Source organism: Callithrix jacchus, chromosome 5, assembly GCF_049354715.1.
Source record: "Callithrix jacchus isolate 240 chromosome 5, calJac240_pri, whole genome shotgun sequence".
Lineage (NCBI taxonomy): Eukaryota > Metazoa > Chordata > Mammalia > Primates > Cebidae > Callithrix > Callithrix jacchus.
In genome coordinates this window covers 161,023,930-161,047,554 of record NC_133506.1, presented here as the reverse complement: position 1 = coordinate 161,047,554, position 23,625 = coordinate 161,023,930, and the positions used below count along the sequence as shown (strand labels likewise).

Genomic DNA, 23,625 nt, shown 5'->3' with positions numbered 1-23,625 from the left:
TTATGTAATTTGAGTTTCGTAGGAAAGTGATTGGTGGGGGTGGAAATTATGTTTAAAATTTTTGCTGTGCTACTTTTTAGCAGTGCCAATTTCTGCGGGTTATTTCACTGCTCTGTTCCCCGCTGTTTCAACTTCACGGATATATCATAAGGATTAAATCAGATAGCATATGTGAAATGTGTAGGATGCTGCCTGGTACTTAGTGCTCAGTAAATGTGGTTGTCCACACAACCATTCTTCCAATTTCCTGATTCTTGTTCCTTTTCATTTTCCATTATTCCATGCCTGTGACACTTCAGTATGGGGATTACTAAGGGATGCTATGATTATGCTTCAGAGATATGCTAAAAATATTTTAGTCCTCATTTAATCTTATTCTTAATAAATGAATTCAGTATACATTTCATCTAAATTTGATTTTTAATTGGCCCTCAGGTTCTCTGCAGGATTACAAATGACTGTAGGCTTTTCAAATAAGATTCAGTTTTCTTCAAAGATCAAATGTACTGTGTTTGCAGTTTAGCAGGAACGCTGGCATTTTTAGTCTCTCCTAGACATGAAGCATTGTCATTGCCTGAGAGCATTCAACAGGATAGCATTAGCCATTCCCTTTTTTAGCTTCCAAGGTGCTGTATTATATCTGGGGTCAGCTGAAATACTTGTTATAGTCACAAATGCTTAATTATATTGGGAATCTTCTTAAGTGAGAGAATTCGCAAGAATATCTATATTAGTTTTAGGGTTTTAATGGATTATAGCAATAATATATACCTTAAAATCAAAGGCTTTGAGTGAATATATTTTAGTATTTTACAAATGACTGAGGGGCAATACAGTAGCTGGTTGAGAGCAAGTCACCAAAAAACCTACAAAAACCTACAAAAAACCTACAAAAATCAACATATTTTCTTGTTTACATACTTTTATTATCGTTTTCATTCATCCCTTATGTAATCAAAACTTTTTGTTTGTTTTTTGTTATTAGTAGTTTGCTCTTTGAAATTTACCTGAAGAGTTAATACTGAAAGCAGTTGGTCAGCCTGTAAACCCAATTTGCATTTTCTATTCTTGCTATTCATTCATCATTATTCCCACCATAGTCACGTACAAGTATTCCTCATCTGTTATCTTTTGTACTTCAAGATGATGACAGTACCATATGTTTTACCCATTGTTTCTAATCTTATTATAAGCAACTGTGTCCATTTGTAAGAAAAAGTCTGCTAAGGGTTTGGTGAACTTGAAATAAGAGAAGTGACTTAGCTATATCAACCAAAATCTTAAGTAACCACATATGCATTATGTGGTTGCTACATATTGATTAGACAGATAAATTGTCCCACATAATACAACATATTTTTGTGCATTCATTTACTGTATTATGTCAAATATTGTATTTGTTGAACTTTTTCTTCCTCTCTCAGGGACTGTTTCCAAAATGAGTAAATTTTTTGGCTTCACTGTTGCTGTTACTTGATTTATTAGAGTTTATGGCTTTGGATTATGAGAGAATTTTGATGGACTTTTTTTTCTGTTTTGGAGTTTAAAAAATAAAATACTTCGGCAATGGTATTTTGTTGAAGTTTGATACCCTATTACTTTTTTTTCTTCCTGTATTTGTGCTTTGATTTACCTAATTCTAAAAAGATTTTTGCTTTTTAGGTATTTAATATTTGCAGGTGAAACATAAGATGATAGACTTTGTTGAAAAAAGAAACTTCAGCAATTATTATCCTCTCTGAAACTTTCATTTCATAGCCGGGAAAGTAGGACCACAAGAACGAGGTCAGAAGACTGATTAATTAGTAGCAAAGCCCAGATTTCCTGCCTTCAGTTTGGTTTTCCTTTTATAGTCGGCCACAAGGTCTCTAGCTATTTACCAGTTACTCTTGATTTTCTTGAGAATAAGTCCTGGAATGAGAAGAACAGTGTGAAATGAGTGAAACCTCTTTTGAAATTTTAAAGTATGAAAGATTATTGAGAAATACTCAATTACTTGAGGAATGGTAGTGCTATTTTATTTCTATCTTGATGAAATATATTGTTTAGGGCACTGAGAATCACTATTACAGTAATGAAGAAATATTAATAAAAATCACAATGTTAAAATATGAATCCCGATATTTATATTTAACATTTAATAGAATGGTAGAAATCCTGCTAAGTGGCTGATTCTTAAGACTAGAAATGTTGTTAGGTGGAAATCTAAACTTCAGGGCAAAACTACACAAAAGCAGTATTATCTCATCACAGTAAAATTTCTCAGTTCATTTACCACCTGAGATAATAAATACTTAAACACTACCGTCAGCTGTCAACTTCTCTTTTGAACTGCTTCTGTCTTCACAGCATTGGGCACAGGAGGACGTCTTTCCCACGGCAGCATCTTGCACCTGGGACATCACAGACATGAGAGTTGGATTACTCTTCAGTTTTTTTTATGATCTAGGTCTTGTTACCTCCTGCCTTGACTGTTATAACTTACACTTATCATCTTAGTCCCGAGTCTCTCACCTGTAAGTGTTCAAGTGGATAAATGCTTTTTTACTTTTCTGTGTGAAAACGGAATCTTAAGGCTTAGATGAATTTGGCAGTTTTCAAAAAGGGATTCTTTCATGCTTTTGTGCTTGAAGTTAAACTGTATTGTATCAAAAATGGTATTTCTTCCAGGATTTGCTTTATGAGGTGGTGCTCCAGCATAGCAGGTTTTCAACAGATAACTTTCACCCTGACCTCAGAGTTATATTTCTGCTTGCTTACGCAATCTTGTTGCAGCTGGTAGACCAATTATACATGAGGTCATTTAAGGTTTACTGGACACACTGGACTCTTATCCAAGCAATTAGGGCCCACAAATATTTCTGTAAGAATTACAACATTGTGCTTTAAAATGGTGAGTTTTGACATAAAATTCATAGGAGGAAAGATTTTTTTTCCTTTAGTTTGTAAATAATTTTGAAGTTTGAAAAATTCATCAGTGTCATAAATGTTAGCATGGAAAAACTGATTTTTGTGTAAATATAAATAATATAGATCAATCATTGCAACTATTTGTTAATTTTAATGAATTAGTGGCAAAAATTACACAAAACTTCACTGGGAAAGTGTTACCTAAGAGTCCCTTCCTTAGTAGAGTTAGAGCTTGTAAAAAATTCAAAGATGCAAGACTGCCACTACTAAAGATCTGCCTTATCCCAGCACTTTGGGAGGTGGAGGCGGGCAGACCATGAGGTCAAGAGATCAAGAGCATCCTGGCCAACATGGTGAAACCCTGTCTCTACTAAAAAAATACAAAAAATTGGCTGGGCATGGTGGCGCTCGCCTGTAGTCCCAGCTACTCGGGAGGCTGAGGCAGGAGAATTGCTTGAGCTGGGGAGGTGGAGGTTGCAGTGGACCAAGATTGCGCCACTGCACTCCAACCTGGCACCTGGCGACAGAGGAAGACTCTGTCTCAAAAAAAAAAAAAAAAAAAAAAGATCTGCCTTATTTTCAGTAGTTGCACTAATTGCCTCTCATTATGTAAGAATTTACTTTGAGAAAAGGATTACCTTTGAGATTTCTGTGATGTGTTTTTAAGAATAGAGTCCTTAAAAAGAGAGTCTCATCAACTTTTAAAGCCCTTGAATGTGTTCTGAAGCATCCTGTAGAGTCTATACTGCAGTCTTTATCCAGTGCCTACTTTTTCTTTTATTTTCTTTTTCCCAGGTACCATATTCAAGAAGGATTCAATATTTTTTATGCATTTTATTATCTTTTTTTGTTTCTGTTTTTAGGGACCAAGTCTCACCTTGTCATCCAGACTGGAGTGCAGTAGTAATCTTGGCTCACTGCAACCTCTGCCTCCCAGGTTCAAGTGATTCTCCTGCCTCAGCCTTCCAAGTAGCTGGGATTACAGGTGTGTGCTACCATGCCCGGCAAATTTTTGTATTTTTAGTAGAGTCGGGGTTTCACCATGTTATCCAAGCTGGTCTCAAACTCCTGACCTCAGGTTATCCACCCACCTTGTTGTCCCAAAGAGCTGGGATTATGGGCATGAGCCACCATGCCTGGCTGCATTTTATTACTTTTTATTTTCTGCTTAATTATTCTTGTTGCTTTCTGCAACGTTCATTGCAGAGGTATAACTTTAAAAATTATTTGTTAATTGACAAAAATTGTATTTACAGTTATGTGTTGCTTAATGTCAGGGTTGTCTTCTGAGAAATGCATCATTAAGTGATTTCGTTGATCATTGTAACACCATGGTGTGTACTTCCACAAACCTAGATGTATAGCCCAGGGATCCAGTACTAGTCTGTGGCATATTGGGAACAAGGCTGCACAACAGGAGCTGAGGAGCAGGCAAGCGAGCAAAGCTTCATCTTTGCTTGCATCACCACCTGAGATCCACCTCCTGTCAGATCAGTGGTGACATTAGATTCTTTAATATATTTTATTGCACTTTAGGTTCTGGGGTACATGTGCAGAACATGAAGGATTGTAGCATAGATACCTACATGGCAGTGTGGTTTGCTGCCTCCATCCCCAGTCATCTATATCTGGCATTTCTCCCCATGTTATTCCTCCCCAACTCCCTACACCCCACTGTTCCTCCCCTAGTCCCCCTGCAACAGACCCCAGTGTGTGATGTTCCGCTCTCTGTGTTCATGTGTTCTCATTGTTCAACACCCGCCTGTGAGTGAGAACACGTGGTGTTTGATTTTCTGTTCTTGTGTCAGTTTGCTGAGAATTATGGTTTCCAGGTTCATCCATGTCCCTACGAAGGACATGAACTCATTATTTTTTATGGCTGCATATTCCATGGTGTATATATGCCACATTTTCCTTGTCCATTCTATCATTGATGGGCATTTGGGTTGGTTCCAGGTCTTTGCTATTGTAAAAAGTGCCGCAATGAGCATAGGTATTTTTTTTTCTATTATTATAAATCATAATAGAATGATTTATAATCCTTTGGATATATACCCAGTAATGGGATTGCTGGGTCAAATGGAATTTCTATTTCTAGGTCCTTGAGGAATCTCTACACTGTCTTCCACAATGGTTGAACTAATTTACACTCCCACCAACAGTGCAAAGCATTCCTATTTCTCCACATCCTCTCAAGCATCTGTTGTCTCCAGATTTTTTAATGATCGCCATTCCAACTGGCGTGAGATGGTATCTCAATGTGGTTTTGATTTGCATTTCTCTAATGACCAGTGATGATGAGCATTTTTTCATCTTTGTTGGCCTCATACAAGCCTTGTTTTGAAAAGCGTCTGTTCATGTCCTTCACCCACTTTTGAATGCATTTGTTTGTTTTTTTCTTGTAAATCTGTTTTAGTTCTTTGTAGATTCTGGATATTAGCCCTTTGTCAGATGGGTAGGTTGCAAAATTTTTTTCACATCTGTTGGTTGCTGGTTCACTCTAATGATTGTTTCTTTTGCTTTACAGAAGCTCTGGAGTTTAATTAGGTCCCATTTGTCTATTTTGGCTTTTATTGCCATTGCTTTTGGTGTTTCAGTCATGAAGTCTTTGCCTATGCCTATGTCCTGAACGGTTTTGCCTATGTTTTCTTCTAGGGTTTTTATGGTGTTAGGTCTTATGTTTTTTTTTTTGAGATGGAGTTTTGCTCTTGTTACCCAGGCTGGAGTGCAATGGCACAATCTCAGCTCACTGCAACCTCTGCCTCCTGGGTTCAGGCAATTCTCCTGCCTCAGCCTCCTCAGTAGCTGGGATTACAGGCACGCACCACTGTACCCAGCTAATTTTTTGTATTTTTAGTAGAGACGGGGTTTCACCATGTTGACCAGGATGGTCTCGATCTCTTGACCTCGTGATCTACCCGCCTCGGCTTCCCAAAGTGCTTGGATTACAGGTGTGAGCCACCGCACCCGGCCAGGTCTTATGTTTAAGTCTTTAATCCATCTGGAGTTAATTTTGATGTAAGGTGTCAGGAAGGAGTCCAGTTTTTGCTTTCTGCACATGGCTAGCCAGTTTTCCCAACACCATTTATTAAACAGGGAATCCTTTCCCCATTGCTTGTTTTTGCCATGTTTGTCAAAGATCAGTTGGTTGTAGGTGTGTGGCATTGCCTCTGCAGCCTCTGTTCTGTTCCACTGGTCTATATCTCTGTTTTGGTAACAGTACCATGCTGTTTTGATTACTGTAGCCTTATAGTATAGTTTGAAGTCAGGTAGTGTGATGCCTCCAGCTTTGTTCTTTTTACTTAGAATTGTCTTGGCTCTATGGGCTCTCTTTTGGTTCCATGTGAAATTTAAAGTAGTTTTTTCCAGTTTTGTGAAGAGGGTCATAGTTAGCTTGATGCGGATAGTGTTGAATCTATAAATTACTTTGGGCAGTATGGCCATTTTCATGATACCGATTCTTCCTAACCATGAGCAGGGAATGTTTTTCCATCTGTTTGTGTCCTCTCTTATGACATTAGATTCTTTTTTTTTTTTTTTTTTTAATTTTTTATTGGATTTTAGGTTTTGGGGTACATGAGCAGAGCATGTAAGACAGTTACGTAGGAACACACATGGCAGTGTGCTTTTCTTTCCTTCTCCCCTTCACCCACATTTGGCATTTCTCCCCAGGCTATCCCTCCCCACCTCCCCCTCCCACTGGCCCTCCCCTTTTCCCCCCAATAGACCCCAGTGTTTAGTACTCCCCTTTCTGTGTCCATGTGTTCTCATTTTTCATCACCCGCCTATGAGTGAGAATATGCGGTGTTTCATTTTCTGTTCTTGTGTCAGTTTGCTGAGGATGACGTTCTCCAGATTCATCCATGTCCCTACAAATGACACAAACTCATCATTTCTGATTGCTGCATAATATTCCATGGTGTATGTGTGCCACATTTTTCCAATCCAGTCTATTATCAATGGGCATTTGGGTTGATTCCAGGTCTTTGCTATTGTAAACAGTGCTGCAATGAACATTCGTGTACATGTGTCCTTATAGTAGAACGATTTATATTCTTTTGGATATATACCCAGTAATGGGATTGCTGGGTCAAATGGAATTTCTATTTCTAAGGCCTTGAGGAATCGCCACACTGTCTTCCACAATGGTTGAACTAATTTACACTCCCACCAACAGTGTAAAAGTGTTCCTTTTTCTCCACATCCTCTCGAGCATCTGTTGTCTCCAGATTTTTTAATGATCGCCATTCTAACTGGCGTGAGATGGTATCTCAATGTGGTTTTGATTTGCATCTCTCTGATGACCAGTGACGATGAGCATTTTTTCATATGCTTGTTGGCCTCATATATGTCTTCTTTCGTAAAGTATCTGTTCATATCCTTTGCCCACTTTTGAATGGGCTTGTTTGTTTTTTTCCTATAAATCTGTTTGAGTTCGTTGTATATTCTGGATATCAGCCCTTTGTCAGATGGGTAGACTGCGAAAATTTTTTCCCATTCTGTTGGTTGCCTATTATATAGGTATAGCCTATTAAACACCTAGGCTAGAAGATCGATCCAAGATGGCCGACCACTAACAGCTCAGGATTGTAGCTCTCAGTGAAAGCCCAGAGAACGAGATGACGCCACACTTTTAGACGAATTTTCGTCACTCAACAATCAGCCGATTCCCAGTGGAGGAGCCCCACGGGTTGCCAGTGTGACTCTTGTGGCAGCCGCAGCAGTTTTGCCGGTGTCTCGGCGCAGCAGCTCTTCATGCAGAGCCAACGGGACTGCTTCCCCTATTGACCGGAGTTTGGAGCTCTGGGAAGTCAGAGCCGCTTGTCGCGGACTCAAAAGGGAAGCCAGACCAGAGATTCCTGGGCAGAAGAGCACCATCAGTCTCACTGCTGCTATTTAGGCTGCCACAGTGGGTTGCTCGGATCCCAGCACTGGGAATTAATAAGTCGGACGTTGACTCAGAAAACTAATTAGAAAGGCAACTTCATCTACAATGAAGGGGAAAAAACAGCCTAAGAAGGCCAAGTATACTCAAAATCAGAACCCATCAGCAACAGAACAAGCCCTGATGGAAAAGGACTCATCAGCAGCAGAACAAGCCCTGATGGAAAAGGACTCATCAGTAACGGAACAAGCCCTGATGGAAAAGGACTGTGTTCCATTATCTGAAGTAGGCTTTAAAAGGTGGATGATAGGAAACTTCTGGGAGTTAAAGGAACTTGTTCTAACCCAATGTAAAGAAACTAAGAACTTGGAAAAAAGGTTAGATGAAATGTTGAAAAGAATAGACAATATAGAGAGGAATACAAATGAACTTATGGAGTTGAAAAATACAACACGAGAACTTAGTGAAATATGTACAAGCTTAAACAGCCGAATGGATCAAGCAGAAGAAAGGGTATCAGAGGTCGAAGATCAACTTAATGAAACAAAACGACAAGACAAGAATAGAGAAAAAAGGATAAAAAGGAATGAGCAAAGTCTCCAAGCAATATGGGACTATGTGAAAAGACCTAATATATGCTTGATTGGTGTACCTGAATGTGACCGAGAGAATGAATTCAAGCTGGAAAATACTCTCCAGGACATTATCCAGGAAAATTTTCCTAATTTAGCAAAGCAGGACACTATTCAACCCCAGGCAATACAGAGAACACCACAAAGATATTCCTCAAGAAGACCAACCCCAAGGCACATAATCGTTAGATTCACCAAGATCGAAACGAAGGAGAAAATATTAAGGGCAGCCAGAGAGAAAGATCAAGTTACGCATAAAGGGAAGCCTACTAGGCTTACAGCAGATCTCTCAACAGAAACCCTACAAGCTAGAAGAGAGTGGGGGCCAATATTCAATACACTTAATCAACAGAACTTTCAGCCCAGAATTTCATATCCTGCCAATTTAAGCATTACATTTGAAGGAAAAATAAAATCTTCTAGGAACAAGCAAATACTCTGAGATTTTATTACCACCAGGCCTGCTTTACAAGAACTTCTAAAAGAAGCATTATACATAGAAAGGAACAACCAGTATGACCCTTTCTAAAAATACACCAAAAAGTAAAGAGCATTAACATAAAGAAGAATTTTTATCAACGAAAGGACAAAATAGCCAGTTAATATCAAACAGCAGCAACCCTAAATTTAAATCGACCAAATCTCCCAATCAAGAGATACAGACAAAATCTAACGGTATATCCAAAGATATACATAGACTCAAAATAAAGGGTTGGAAAAAAAAAAGTACCAACCAATTGGAGAGCAAAAATAAATAAATAAATAAAAAGCAGGAGTTGCAATTTTCACATTTGACAAAATAGATGTCAAAGCTACAAGGATACAAGGGTAAAAGGATTAATGTAATAATAAGAGATCTTAACACCCAGATACATGAGACCCATAATGAGATTTAGATTCAACGAGACAGAAAATTGATAACGATATTCGGGATTGGAACTAAGATCCAGAACAAATAAACTCAATAGAACTCTCCATTTTAAACACACAAAGTATACATTAGCCACAAAATCTAACGATATATCTAAAGATATACAAAGACTCAAAACAAGGGGATGGAAAGAAACTCACCAACCAAATGGAGAGCAAAAATAAATAAATAAAAAGCAGGAGTTGCAATTCTCACACTTAATAAAATAGATTTCAAAGCTACAAGGATGCAAGGGTAAAAGGATTAATGCAACAATAAGAGATCTTAACACCCAGATACATAAGACACATAATGAGTTTTAGATTCAATGAGACAACCAATTGATAACGATATCCAGGACTTGAACTCAGAACCAGAACAAATAAACACAATAGAGGTCTCCATTTTAAACACATAAAATATGCATTAACCACTTAAAAAAAAAAAAAAACACCTAGGCTATATGATATAGCCTATTGTTCCCAGGATAAAACCTATACAGCATGTTACCGTACTGAATACTATAGACAATTGTAAAACAGTTGTTACACAATGGTAGGTGTTTGTGTATGGAAACTAGAAAAGGTAATGCATTAACTACAGTGTTACAGCACTAGGACATCACTAGGTGATAGGAATTTTTCAATTCCAGTGTAATCTTATGGGACCATCATCTAACATGCAGTCCATCATTGTCTGGAATGTCGTTATGCAGTGCATGACTGTATTTATGGTATATAACATGTTTTGATATATGTATATGTTATGGAATGGCTAAATCAATCTAATTAACATATCTATCACCTCACCTACTTATCTTTTTCCTGGTGAGAACATTTAAAGTCTATTCTCTTAGCTATTTTCAAGCATACAAGACATTGTTAATAACTATAGTTACCATATTGTACAATAGATCTTCTGAAGTTACTTCTCCTAACTGAAATTTTGTATCGTTTAACCAACATCTCCCAATGCCCTCTACTGCCAGCTGCATCTCTGCCAGGTTTTGGTATCAGGATGATGTTGGTCTCATTGAATGAGTTAGGAAGCATTCCCTCTTTTTTGTATTATTTGGAATAGTTTCAGAAGGAATGGTACCAAGTCCTCTTTGTACCTCTGGTAGAATTCAGCTGTGAACCTGCCTGGCCCTGGACTCTTTTTGGTTGGTAGGCTATTAATTGCTGTCTCAATTTCAGACCTTGTTATTGGTCTATTCAGGGATTCAACTTCTTCCAGGTTTAGTCTTGAGAGGGTATAAGTATCTAGGAATTTATCCATTTCTTTTAGATTTTCTCTTTTATTTGTGTAGAGGTTTTTATAGTATTCTCAGATGATAGTTTGCATTTCTATGAGATTGGTGGTGATATTGCCTTTATCATTTTTTATTACATCTATTTTATTCCTCTCTCTTTCCTTCTTTATTAGTCTGGCTAGCAGTCTATTTTGCTGGTCTTTTCAAAAAACCAGCTCCTGGATTCATTGATTTTTTTGAAGGATTTTTTTGTGTCTCTGTCTCTTTCATTTCTGCTCTGATCTTAGTTATTTCTTGTCTTCTGCTGAATTTTGAATTTGTTTGTTCTTGCTTCTCTAGTTCTATTAATTTTGACATTAGGGTGTTGATGTTAGATCTTTCCTGCTTTCTCTTTTGGGCATTTAGTGCTATACATTTCCCGCTAGACCCTGCTTTAAATGTGTCCCAGAGATTCTGATACATTGTGTCTTCATTCTCAATGGTTTCAAAGAACATCTTTATTTCTGACTTCATTTCATTATTTGTGCAGTAGTTATTCAGGAACAGGTTGTTCAGTTTTCATGTAGTTGTGTGGTTTTGAGTGAGTTTCTTAATCCTGAGTTCTAATTTGATTGCACTGTGCTCTGAGAGATTGTTTGTTATGATTTCCATTCTTTTGCATTTGCTGAGGAGTGTTTTACTTCCAATTTTGTGGTCAATTTTAGAATAGGTAGGATGTGGTGCTGAGAAGAATGTATATTCTGTTGGTTTGGGGTGGAGGATTCCGTAGATTTCTATTAGGTCCACTTGGTCTAGAGATTAGTTCAAGTCTTGGATATCCTTGTTAATTTTCTGTTCGTTGCTCTGTCTAACATTGACTGTGGGGTGTTAAAGTCTCCCACTATTATTGTGTGGGAGTCTAAGTCTCTTTGTAGGTCGTTAAGAACTTGCCTTATGAATTTGGGTGCTCCTGGATTGGGTGCATACATATTTAGGATAGTTAGCCCTTCTTGTTGCATTGATCCTTTTACCATTATGTAATGCCCTTCTTTGTCTCCTTTGATCTTTGATGGTTTAAAGTCTGTTTCATCAGAGAGTAGGATTGCAACCCCTGCTTTTGTTTGCTTTCCATTTGCTTCCTCCATCCCTTTATTTTGAGCCTATGTGTGACTTTGCACATGAGATGGGCCTTCTGAATATAGCATACCAATGAGTCTTGACTCTTCATCCAATTTGCCAGTCTGTGTCTTTTAATTGGGGCATTTAGCCCATTTACATTTAAGGTTAATACTGTTATGTGTGAATTTGATCCTGCCATTATGATGCTAGCTGATCATTTTTCCCACTAGTTGATGCAGTTTCTTCCTAGAGTCGATGGTTCTTTACAGTTTGGTATGTTTTTGCAGTGGCTGGTACTGGTTGTTCCTTTCCATGTTTAGTGCTTCCTTCAGGAGCTCTTGTAAGGTAGGGCTGGTGGTGACAAAATCTCTCAGCAGTTGCTTGTCTGTAAAGGATTTTCTTTCTTTTTCACTTATGAAGCATGTATTACATTTGTAATTCTTAAAATAGCTAATAAAAACCTCATGTTTAAAATGCAACTTTTATTAAAATAAAGAATACATCTATTATAAGTTCTAACTGCTTTTTCTATGACCTGATCTATAAAAATAAGTTTATGCTTTATGTTTAAGGAATTTGGATTCATTTTATAGGACCTGAAAATTCTTTGTTCTTTTGAAATGTGCTCATAACCAAAGGTCATAACTTGGTTTTATTTTATGTTTGTGATTGTCATTGTCATGAATACGACTAGCTATTCTAAAGCTAACAAAGATGCCTTCAGCAAATTATAATTTAGCAATGCCTAATACATAAGCACTCTAGGAGGCTGAGTTGCAAGTTGAACTTTGGATATTAAATTGTGATCTATTGACCAGTCACATATTCTGAGGCATGTCACCCATCATATTGCTCCTCTCTCTGTGTGTCAGTTCTTTACTTCTAGTATGGCTGTTATTACATTGCAGTATGATTTTTCAAAACATAAGAAGTATAACTTTTTGTTCCTACTATAAATATAAAACAGTCAACACAAAAAACTTGGAAAACATTGAAAAACACAAAAGATAAAACCAAAATTGTCCATAAGCTTAAATATAGACACTGTTAATATTTCAGTATATGTAATTCTAATTTTCAAAAACTGTATTATTAGGTATAATTGACACACAATAAACTGCACATATTTAGAATGTATAATTTGGTAAGTTTTTACATATGCATATAATCAGAAAACATCACTATAATCAGAATACTGATCAAGTAAATTTAGCTCCCCAAAAGCTTACTTGTGCCCCTTTATAATGTCTCTGGTTCCTCCATTGCCTAGAAATCATTAATTTGCTTTGTAGATTTATTTGGATTTTCTAGAATTTTATGTAAATGGGGTCATACAACATACATACTTTTTTGTCCAGCTTTTATCACAGCATAATTATTTTGAGATATTTTCATGTGCATGTCTCAATAGTTTTTTTCTTTTGAGTAGTATTCCATTGTATGGATATATTATAATTTGTTTCTATATCCACCTGTTGGTAGACTTTTGGGTAGTTATAGGCTCTTAGAAATAAAGCTGCTCTCAGTATTCATGTACAAGTATTTTTTTTTCCATGTGCAAGTCTTTGTATGGACATAGGCTTTCTTTTTTCTTGTGTAAATACCTAGAAGTAGAATGGCTATATCACATGGTAGACTTTTAACTTTTTAAGAAACTGCTATTCTGTTTTCCACAATGGTTGTATAATGTTACTTTCTAGCAGCAGAGTATCAGAGTTCCAGTTCCTCCACATTCTTGCCAGCTCTTGGTGTGGTCAGACTTTTGAATTTTAATCATTGAAACAGTTATGTAATGGTATTTCACAGTGATTTTTAAAATGCATTACCTAGTGACTAAAGATATTAGGCATCTATTTGTGTATTGTTTATCTTTACATCTTTGGAAAAGTATCTGCTCAAATCTTTGCTTACATTTTGGGTGGAAGTGTCTGTGTGTGTGTGTGTGTGTGTGTGTGTCTGCGCGCACGCATTTTTTGAGTTGCTTTTTCTTTATTCTGGATATAAGAACTTTATCAGATGTAAGGTTTGCAAATACTTTATCCTAGTCCATGGCTTTTCTTTTTATTCTCTTAACAGTGTTCTCTGAAGAGCAGGAGTTTTAAATTTTAATGAAGTCCAACTTATCAAGTTTTTACTTTTATGTATTGTGCTTTTGGTATCAAAAATCTTTATCTAACTGAGGTTCACAAAGACTTTTTTCTTTTTTTTTTTTCTCTAGATGTTTTCGTAGTTGTGGATTTTATATTTATGTCCATCATCCTTTTTTGAGTTAATTTTTGTATATGGCATAAGGTATGGGTCAAAATTTAGTTTTTGTGTATGGATATCCAGTAGTTCCAGCTCCATTTGCTGACAAGACTATCCTTTCTTCACTGAATTGCCTTTGTAGTTATGTCGGAAGTCTGATGTCTATGTACATTGTGAGTTTGTTTCTAGACTCTGTTCTGTTCCATTGATCTATTTCTCTCTCTTCACATCAGCGCCTTACTGTTTTGACTGCTGTAGCTTGACAATTAGTCTTGAAATCAGATCATATTAGTTCTCCATCTTTGTTCTTTTACAAAGTTGTTTTGGTTATTCTAGGTTTTTTTGCATCTGTCTGTGATTTTGTAACCAACTCATCAATTTATAAAACAACAAAAAAGCCTGCTGGGATTTTTAATGGGGATTGCATTAAATCTGTGGATCATTTTGGAGACAATTGATATCTTAATATTATTGAAACTTCCAAGTCATGAACAAGATATATTTCTCTATTTAGATCTTTAATTTCTCTCAGCAATACTGTATAGTTTTCAGTGTAAAGGAATTGCGTATGTTTCGTCAGCCTTATCCTTTGAGTATTTCATACATTTTGATGCTTTTATAAATGGTATTGTCTTTTTAACTTAAACATAGAAGTACAATTTTTTTTGTATATTGATTTTAAATCTTGAAGGTTTGCTAAACTCACTTATCTGTTGTAGAGCTTGTTTTTGTAGATTGCATCACATTTTTTATATAAACAATCATGTCTGTAAATAAAGACAGCTCTACTTTTTTCTTTTCAATCTAGATGCTTCTGATTTCTTTTATGTGTTTACCTTATTGCACTTGCTAAAATCTCTTTAATATGTAATTTATTATGTAAAACATTAAAATATGTTGAATAAAAGTTAGGAGAGAGAACATCTTATTTCAGATGTTGGGGGAAATGATTTGGTCTTTCATTTTTAAAGTAGGTTAGGTAAAAGTTTTTCATAGATGTTCTTTATCAAGTTAAGGAAGCTTTCTTCTGTTCATAGTTTGCTTAGAGTTTTTAATCTGGAAGAGATGTTGGATGTTGTCAGGTGCCTTCTCCATGTCCTTTGGTATGATCTTGTGGTTTTTTTCCTTTTTCTTTCTTTCCTTTTTTTTTTTATTTATGTGGTGAATTATATTGATTGATTTTCAAATGTTAAACTAACTTTTCATCTTCTTATTCCTGAGAGAAGTCCGACTTGGTAACAGTGTGCGAGTCTTTTTATATATTATTGGACTCAGTGTGTGAACGTTTTGTTTAGAGTTTGTACATCTATATGAGGGATATTGATCTGCAGCTTTCCTTACTTGTCTTGTGTTTGTCAGATTTTGATATAAGGGTAATACTGACCTCATAGAATGAATTGGGAAGAATTCCTCTTCTTCAGTTTTCTAAATGAATTTGTATAAAATGGATATTTTTTCTTAAATGTTTGGTAGAATTCATCAGTGAAGCTATCTTGGCCCAGAGGTTTCTTTGTGGGGAGGTTATTAACTGTAAAGTCATTTTTTTTTTGTAGGTACAGTTATTCAGGTTATCCCTCATTGTGTCAGCTAAAAAAGGAGCTGACTCTTTTAAATACTTTGTCCATTTCTTCTAAGTTGTGGAATACATTGGCATAAAGTCTTTTTTTTTAACAATATCTATTTATTATCCTTTTAATATCTGAAGTATCTGTGCTTTCTGCCTGTCTCTCTCACATTCATGATGTTGGCAGATTACATCTTCTCTCTCTTCATAGTCTGACCAGAGGTTTGTCAATTTTATTGTTAATCTCAAAGAACAAGTTTTTGGTTTCATTCATTTTTGTGTTTTTGTTTTCTATTGCATTGATTTTTAAGCTATGATGAATATTATTTTCTTTGGATCTCATTCTCTCTTCTTTTTCTAATCTCTTAAGTCAGAAGCTGAAGCCATTAATTGGAAACACTTCAGTTTTCTCAGGGTAGGCAATTAGTACTGTAAAATTTTTCCTAAGTACAGCTTTAGTGGAATGCTAAAATTTTTGATACATTGTTTTTACTTTCATTTAGTTCAAAAAACTTTGTAATTTCCCTTTTAATTTCTTCCGTGGCCATGTGTTAGTCTTTTTTTAAAATTGTGTATATTTAACATCTAACATGATGTTATGGGATATATATAGATAGTAAAACGGTTACTATAGTGAAGCAAATTAACATATCCATCATGTCATATAGTTACCCATGGGTTGTTTTGTTTTTTTTTTTTTTTTGATATGGCAAAAGCAGCTAAAAGCTACTCACTTAGCAGGAATTTCAGTACAATTTCGCAGTATAATTTTATTACTTCTAGTCCTCATGTTGTACATTAGCTCTCTAGACTTGGTCATCTTACGTATCTGCTACTTCAATACTCTGACCTGTATCTCCCCATTTTCTGTCCACCCTAACCCCAGTAACTAATGTTTTGTTCTATATCTCTGTGTTTTTGACTCCCTCAGAACTGTGCCACTCCAACCAGATTCCACATGTAAGTGAGCTCTTGTAGGATTTTTTTTATTATTAATGATACTTTATTTTCTAGGATGGCATAATATAATAAAAAGGAGGTTTTTTTTTTATTGCATTTTAGGTTTTGGGGTACATGTACAGAACATGCAAGATAGTTGCATAGGTACACACGTGGCAGTGTGATTTGCTGTCTTCCTTCCCTTCACCCACATCTGGCATTTCTCCCCATGCTATCCCTCCCCAGCTCCCCCTACTGTTGTCCCTCCCCTATTCCCCCCAATAGACCCCAGTGTGTAGTGCTCCCCTCCCTGTGTCCATGTGTTCTCATTGTTCATCACCCACCTATGACTGAGAACATGCGGTATTTCATTTTCTGTTCTTGTGTCAGTTTGCTGAGAATGATGTTCTCCAGATTCATCCATGTCCCTACAAAGGACACGAACTCATCGTTTTTGATGGCTGCATAATATTCCATGGTGTATATGTGCCACATTTTCCCAGTCCAGTCTATCATCGATGGGCATTTGGGTTGGTTCCAGGTCTTTGCTATTGTAAACAGTGCTGCAGTGAACATTCGTGTGCATGTGTCCTTATAGTAGAACGATTTATAGTCCTTTGGATATATACCCAGTAATGGGATTGCTGGGTCAAATGGAATTTCTATTTCTAGGTCTTTGAGGAATCACCACACTGTCTTCCACAATGGTTGAACTAATTTACACTCCGACCAGCAGTGTAAAAGTGTTCCTATTTCTCCACATCCTCTCCAGCATCTGTTGTCTCCAGATTTTTTAATGATCGCCATTCTAACTGGCATAAGATGGTATCTCAATGTAGTTTTGATTTACATTTCTCTGATTACCAGTGATGATGAGCATTTTTTCATATGTTTGTTGGCCTCATATATGTTTCTTTTGTAAAGTGTCTGTTCATATCCTTTGCCCAGTTTTGAATGGGCTTGTTTGTTTTCTTCTTGTAAATCTGTTTTAGTTCTTTGTAAATTCTGGATATCAGCCCTTTGTCAGATGGGTAAACTGCAAAAAATTTTTCCCATTCTGTTGGTTGCCGATTCACTCTAGTGACTGTTTCTTTTGCCGTGCATAAGCTGTGGCGTTTGATTAGGTCCCATTTGTCTATTTTGGCTTTTGTTGCTAATGCTTTTGGTGTTTTGTTCATGAAGTCCTTGCCTACTCCTATGTCCTGGATAGTTTTGCCTAGATTTCCTCCTAGGGTTTTTATGGTGCCAGGTCTTATGTTTAAGTCTTTAATCCATCTGGAGTTAATTTTAGTGTAAGGTGTCAGGAAGGGGTCCAGTTTCTGCTTTCTGCACATGGCTAGCCAGTTTTCCCAACACCATTTGTTAAGCAGGGAATCCTTTCCCCATTGCTTGTTTTTTTTCAGGTTTATCAAAGATTGTATGGTTGTAGGTATGTTGTGTTGCCTCTGATGCCTCTGTTCTGTTCCATTGGTCTATATCTCTGTTTTGGTACCAGTACCATGCTGTTTTGATTACTGTAGCCTTGTAGTATAGTTTGAACTTTGGTAGTGTGATGCCTCCCACTGTTTTCTTTTTGCTTAGAATTGACTTGGCTTTGCGGGCTCTCTTTTGGTTCCATATGAAGTTCATGGTGGTTTTTTCCAGTTCTGTGAAGAAAGTCAATGGTAGGTTGATGGGGATAGCGTTGAGTCTGTAAATTACTTTGGGCAGTATGGCCATTTTCATGATATTGATTCTTCCTAACCATGAACATGGAATGTTTCTCCATCTGTTGGTGTCCTCTCTTATTTCGTTGAGCAGTGGTTTGTAGTTCTCCTTGAAGAGGTCCCTTACATTCCTTGTTAGTTGTATTCCTAGGTATTTTATTCTCTTTGTAGCAATTGTGAATGGCAGTTCGTTCTTGATTTGGCTCTCTTTAAGTCTGTTATTGGTGTAGACGAATGCTTGTGATTTTTGCACATTGATTTTATATCCTGAGACTTTGCTGAAGTTGCTTACCAGTTTCAGGAGCTTTTGAGGTGAGGCGATGGGGTCTTCTAGGTATACTATCATGTCATCTGCAAATAGAGACAATTTGGCTTCCATCTTTCCTATTTGAATACCCTTTATTTCTTTTTCTTGCCTGATTTCTCTGGCTAGAACTTCCAGTACTATATGGAATAGAAGTGGTGAGAGAGGGCATCCTTGTCTAGTGCCAGATTTCAAAGGGAATGCTTCCAGTTTTTGCCCATTTAGTATGATATTGGCTGTTGGTTTGTCGTAAATAGCTTTTATTATTTTGAGATACGTTCCGTCAATACCGAGTTTATTGAGGGTTTTTAGCATAAAGGGCTGTTGAATTTTGTCAAAGGCCTTCTCTGCATCTATTGAGATAATCATGTGGTTTTTGTCTTTGGTTCTGTTTATGTGGTGAATTATGTTTATAGACTTGCGTATGTTGAACCAGCCTTGCATCCCCGGGATGAAGCCTACTCGATCATGGTGGATAAGCTTTTTGATGTGCTGTTGCAATTGTCTTGCCAGTATTTTACTGAAGATTTTTGCATCTATGTTCATCATGGATATTGGCCTGAAGTTTTCTTTTCCTGTTGTGTCTCTGCTGGGTTTTGGTATCGGGATGATGTTGGTCTCATAAAATGATTTGGGAAGGATTCCCTCTTTTTGGATTATTTGGGGTTTCAGAAGGAATGGTAACAGTTCCTCTTTGTGTGTCTGGTAGAATTCGGCTGTGAACCAATCTGGACCTGGGCTTTTTTTGTGTGGTAGCTCTTAATTGCTTCCTCAACTTCAGACCTTGTTATTGGTCCATTCATATTTTGGCTTCCTCCTGGTTTAGGCTTTGGAGGACACAGGTGTCCAGGAATTTATCCATTTCTTCCAGGTTTACTACTATGTGCATAGAGTTGTTTGTAATATTCTCTGATGATGGTTTGAATTTCTGTGGAATCTGTGGTGATTTCCCATTTATCATATTTTATTGCATCTATTTGGTTATTCTCTCTTTTCTTTTTTATTAATCTGGCTAGTGGTCTATTTTGTTGATCTTTTCAAAAAACCAGCTCCTGGATTGATTGATTTTTTTGAAGGGTTTTTCGTGTCTCTATCTCCAGTTTTGCTCTGATCTTAGTTATTTCTTGTCTTCTGCTAGGTTTTGAGTTTTTTTGATCTTGCTCCTCCAGCTTTCAATTTTGATGTTAGGGTGTCCATTTTGGATCTCTCCACTCTTCTCATGTGGGCACTTATTGCTATATATTTTCCTCTAGAGCCTGCTTTAAATGTGTCCCAGAGATTCTGGTATGTTGTGTCTTCGTTCTCATTGGTTTCGAAGAACTTCTTTATTTCTGCCGTCATTTCATTGTTTATCCAGTCAACATTCAAGAGCCAGTTGTTCAGTTTCCATGAAGCTGTGCGGTTCTGAGTTCGGTTCTGAATTCTGAGTTCTAACTTGATTGCACTATGGTCTGAGAGACTATTTGTTATTTCAGTTGTTTTGCACTTGCTGAGGAGTGATTTACTTCCAATTATGTGGTCAATTTTAGAGTAGGTTTGATGTGGTGCTGAGAAGAATGTATATTCTGTGGATTTGGGGTGGAGAGTTCTGTAAATGTCTATCAGGTTTGCTTGTTCCAGGTCTGAGTTCAAGTCCTTGATATACTTGTTAATTTTCTGTCTGGTTGATCTGTCTAATATTGACAGTGGAGTGTTAAAGTCTCCCACTATTATTGTGTGGGAGTCTAAGTCTCTTTGTAAGTCATTAAGAACTTGTGTTATATATCTGGGTGCTCCTGTATTGGGTCCCTATATATTTAGGATCATTAGCTCTTCTTGTTGTATTGATCCTTTTACCATTATGTAATGTCCTTCTTTGTCTCTTTTGATCTTTGTTGCTTTAAAGTCTATTTTATCAGAGACGAGAATTGCAACTCTTGCTTTTTTTTTTTGCTCTCCATTTGCTTGGTAAATCTTCCTCCATCCCTTTATTTTGAGCCTTTGTGTATCCTTGCATGTGAGATGGGTTTCCTGGATACAGCACACCGATGGGTTTTGGCTTTTTATCCAATTTGCCAGTCTGTGTCATTTGATTGCCTAGCAGCCCTGCTACATTTAGGGTTACATTTAGCCCATTTACATTTAGGGTTAATATTGTTATGTGTGAATTTGATAATGCCATTTTGATGCTAGCTGACTGTTTTGCCCGTTAGTTGATGCAGATTCTTCATTATGTTGATGCTCTTTACCATTTGGTATGTTTTTGGAATGGCTGGTACTGTTGTTCCTTTCTATGTGTAGTACCTCTTTCAGGAGCTCTTTTAAAGCAGGCGTGGTGGTGACAAAATCTCTGAGTACTTGCTTGTTCACAAAGGATTTTATTTTTCCTTCACTTATGAAGCTCAGTTTGGCTGGATATGAAATTCTGGGTTGAAAGTTCTTTTTTTAAGGATGTTGAATATTAGCCCCCACTCTCTTCTGGCTTGTAGTGTTTCTGCCGAGAGATCTGCTGTGTTTCTGATGGGCTTCTCTTTGTGGGTAACCCGTCCTTTCTCTCTGGCTGCCCTTAGCATTTTCTCCTTCATTTCAACCCTGGTGAATCTGACTATTATGTGTCTTGGGGTTGCTCTTCTTGCGGAATATCTTTGTGGTGTTCTCTGTATTTTCTGGACTTGAATATTTGCCTGCCTTGTCATGTTGGGGAAATTTTCCTGGATAATATCCTGAAGAGTATTTTCCAGCTTGGATTCATTCTTTTTGTCACATTCAGGTACACCTATCAAATGTAGATTAGGTCTCTTCACATAGTCCCACATTTCTTGGAGACTTTGTTCATTCCTTTTTGTGCTTTTTTTCTGTAATGTTGGCTTCTCATTTTATTTCATTGAGTTGATCTTCGACTTTTGATATCCTTTCTTCTGCTTGGTCAATTCGGCTGTTGAAACTTGTGCATGCTTCGCGAAGTTCTTGTGTTGTGTTTTTCAGCTCCTTCAATTCACTCATATTCCTCTCTAAGTTGTCCACTCTTTTCTTGTTATCATTGCCTCAAATCTTTTTTCAAGGTTCTTAGTTTCTTTGCATTGACTTAGAACATGTTCTTTTAGCTCACGGTAGTTTCTCATTACCCACCTTCTGAAGTCTGATTGTGTTATTTCATCACACTCATTCTTCGTCCAGCTTTGCTCCCTTGCTGGTGACGAGTTGTGGTCCCTTGTAGTAGGCGAGGTGTTCTGGTTTCAGGTGTTTTCCTTTTTTTTGCACTGGTTTCTTCCCATCTTTCTGGATTTATCCACCTGTCAACTGAGCAGTTGCTGATTTTCCGATTGGGTCTCTCAGTGGATGTCCAGATTGTTGATGATGAAGTATATGTTTCTTAGTTTTCCTTCTAACAGCCTGGCCCCTCTGCTGTAGGACTACTGAGGTCCACTTCAGGCCCTGCTTGCCTGGGGTACACCTGTAGCAGCTGTGGAACCGTGAGGGTTGCTGCTCGTTTCTTCTTCTGCTATCTCTGTCCCTGAATGATGCCCGCCAAATGTCAGTCTGATCAGTCCTTTGTGATGTGACTCTTTGTATATATGGGGGTCAGGGAGCTGCTTGAGGAAACTGCTTGTACTTTATACTTGAGGAGACAATCTGTACTTTATAGTAGCTCAAGTGCTGAGCTGTGAGCTCCGTTGTTCATTCAGGGCTGCTAGGCAGGTACGTTTAAGTCTCCTGCAGCAGAACTCATATAGCCCCTTTTTTTTTCCTCAGGTGCTCTGTCCCGGGGAGTTAGGGCTTTATTTATGAGTATCCGTTGCACTGTCCTGCCCAGAAAGGAGGCAGTCTAATCACTGCTTGCCTGTAGTGGCTATGCTGAGCTGCCGTGGGCTCCACCTTGTTGCTCTGGGCTCTGCCCTGCTGCTGTGGGGTCTGCCCTGTTGCTGTGGGCTCCGCCCTACTGCCGTGTGTGATTCCCTGTAGTTCTGTTTATACGGGTGTGGTTAGAGCTGCCGTGGTGATGATGGCCTGCCTCTGTAGTGGCAGACTCTCTCTGTTATGGCGGGTTGCCTCAGCAACGGCGGGTTGCCTTGGCAATGGCAGGCTGTTTCAGCAATGGCAGTGTACCTCCATAGGGGTCTAGTGCCTTGGTAATGGCGAATGCTTCTCCCCCTCCAAGCTGCACCATCCTGGGTTCAGCTGTGCTTCCCGTGAAACTCTCAACCCCTAGTGTTTCCAATTGCTGTTTTGTTTGTTTTTGTGGGGGTGGGACTCGCCAAGTCTGATCACCTGGCTCTCTGCCTCAGAGCCGTTTTTTTTTTTAAGTTGAACGGTTGACTCTCTCCCGGGTGTTTGAGTCACCTGCTGAAAGGGCACTGGGATCTGTGTGATTTCCTGTGCAGCGACCCACTGCGCCGGCTGGAACCACATTGCTGCCTGGGAATCTCCTGGCCTGGCTTTCTGTTTAAGTCCCATTTAATCAGATGAATGTCATAATCTGCCTTCCGAAATCTCCAATTGCCAGTTTAACAGGGCAACCAAATCAGTGTATTTTGTATGGAGTGCTGCTGTGCTGCGACCCCAGCCCAAACAGCTGTGCGGGCGGCCCTTGCGGCTCCTACACCTGGGAATCTCCTGCCTCTTTGGGCAATAAAGATCCATCTGGAAATGCGGCGACCGCTCACCTTCTGCGGTTTCACTGGAAACTGCCATCCTGAGTTGGTCCTACAGCGCCATCTTCTCTCTCTTCTTGAGCTGGGTCCAGGTCGCAGCCAAGTCACCTCTGCACCGCGTGGGATGCTATCTCCGAGGCCCGCAGGGAGAGAGCAGGCGAGTGCGAGCCCCCTCATTGACTCCGAGCGTGATCTCAGGATTTTTTTTTTTTTTAACCCCGGGTCTGGTTTATTTTTCTTAGCATAACGTCCTGCAACTTCATTCATGTTGTGGCAAGTGGTAAGATTTCCTTCCTTTTAAAGGCTGAATAATAAATATTCTATCCCTTATCTGAAATGCTTGGAACCAGGGTTATTTGGGTTTTCAGATTTTTAAACATCTTTGAATATTTGCTCATACATAATGAGACAGTGCGAGAATGGGACCCAACTTTAAACATGAAGTCCATTTGTGTTTAATGTATACCTTATACACATATCTGGGTGCTGAGTAAATTGTGTGTTGAATGCCTGCTTTTTGACTGTGACCTATCACATACAGTCAAAT

At 38.0% G+C, this 23,625-nt stretch overlaps 1 protein-coding gene across 12 annotated transcripts in view; it reads left to right on the top strand.

Moving 5' to 3' along the window:
- The window catches only part of VWA8 (von Willebrand factor A domain containing 8), a 422,827-nt gene that overhangs the window by 16,125 nt on the left and 383,077 nt on the right, over positions 1-23,625 (top strand). For 2 of the 12 annotated variants that reach the window (XM_078375343.1, XM_054256830.2), the window contains exons 3-4: positions 2,350-2,516; positions 3,774-3,895. The exons of 6 other annotated variants lie outside the window; for them this stretch is intronic. The gene's annotated coding sequence lies outside the window, so the exon portion shown is untranslated. The remainder of the gene's footprint in view (positions 1-2,349; positions 2,517-3,773; positions 3,896-23,625) is intronic. 4 more of the 12 variants (XM_078375344.1, XM_078375341.1, XM_078375345.1 and 1 more) reach the window with 2 other exon arrangements.